Below are 1,695 nucleotides of genomic sequence, written 5' to 3' on the forward strand. Positions count from 1 at the left end.
ATAAAGAATTGCTTAGCAATTGCTCGAAACAAGACTGATAACGTCCATATTATTCGAAATCGAAATGCACACTAAACAGTCTTGTACATATTATCATTTCTCTAAGAAACTTATATGCCTCAGTTGCTTGACCTTCTCACAAAGTCAGTAGCATGAAAACAACACGCAAATAGAGAGCTTATGCACATTCAGTTGTGAAAAATTTAGAAAAAGCAAGGGTGCCTAATAATTTTGTTAATGGCTGTATATACCAGGGTTGGTAAAGACTAATGTTTTTTTTTAAGAATAAAACATATTATGTTTCTTCTTGAATATGTTTTTAATGCTTCAAATATGCTTTGAACAGTACTATAAAAAAAACATATTTAAAACATATACATACGTTTATATATCACATGTATCATTGAGTTCCTCAATGAGAAGGATTTAAAAAGATACAATAAACATCATATAATATATACTCGTCATTTTAAGACTAATTGTAAAATTAACATTTAATTACTCAAGAGTTAAGAGCCATGAATTTATTGTATTTATATCGATAATACAGTGACAAGTAAAACTTCGTGTGAACGCTATACAATAATTTGTTGAAAAATTCTCATTGTCATAAGACATGTGTATCTGATCCTTACTAACTAATAATTAAAATATTCAATCAATATATATATATAAACATAATATAACGGAACGGAACAAACTATAAAAATACGATGTTTCGACCTAAGCACGAGGTCATCTTCAAAGTAAGAATAAACCAAATTTATACCACAGATGTGTTAAAGTAAAAATTCTGGTACGTGCATATCCAAACCGTCCAGACTAACTGCGAACCATATAAACTTCCGACAATAGCTACACGGATAGCACTCCATTGCGAGCATCAGATATTCGTGTCTATGGCCTCAAGTTGTCATTCGCATTACATTTCAAATTGTGATCTATACATAACGTTACAAAACTAGTCATAATAATTTGTTTGTGTGTACAATAATTTTAAAATAAATTAACGTAACGAAGCTATGTTAGTATGTACAATAATTTTTAAAAAAGGAACGAAATGGCTCTAAACCCGCGGTTATTCGATACAATCTGAAACGTGAAATCTCCAATATCATAATTTAAATTTCTCGGCAAACGCGCATTCAATAAATTTCAAAATTTAACAATAAAATAAATTATAATTTTAGTCAATAAATATCATACCTCCATTCAAATGTACACGATAAATTTCACATCATAACGCCACTTATGTCAAACAAATCAAACGCGAGTCGAGCTCCTTTGCTTCTATCGGAATCATTCCAGATAAATGTTAACTGTCGCAAGAACATTCTAGAAACAGTCATAAGAGACTAGGAAGGGGGCACGATATGAGTGGGAGAATGACGTATAATGCCGGGTGGGAGACATTAGAGCGACTAGAAGGAGGGTAAGCGATCAAGAATGGGCAGATAGACATCAGGAAATGAAATTGTATCATTCTGCATATTCAATCTGTTAAGCTGTTTCTTAATAGGTATCATATTCATTTCATATCCGCCATTTTTTTATTCAAAAAAATTACAGATTTATTATTTTCGATGTGCAATACATACGCAAACACATAATAACATTTTTGCGTAAATATTTGCACGATTTGTTACGAATTCATTCGCTATCGTATTTTTTGCTCATTTTATTGGATCGGCCATT

This window comes from Trachymyrmex cornetzi, unplaced genomic scaffold (assembly GCF_001594075.2).
Source record: "Trachymyrmex cornetzi isolate Tcor2-1 unplaced genomic scaffold, Tcor1.1 scaffold437, whole genome shotgun sequence".
In the NCBI taxonomy this organism is placed as follows: Eukaryota; Metazoa; Arthropoda; class Insecta; order Hymenoptera; family Formicidae; genus Trachymyrmex; species Trachymyrmex cornetzi.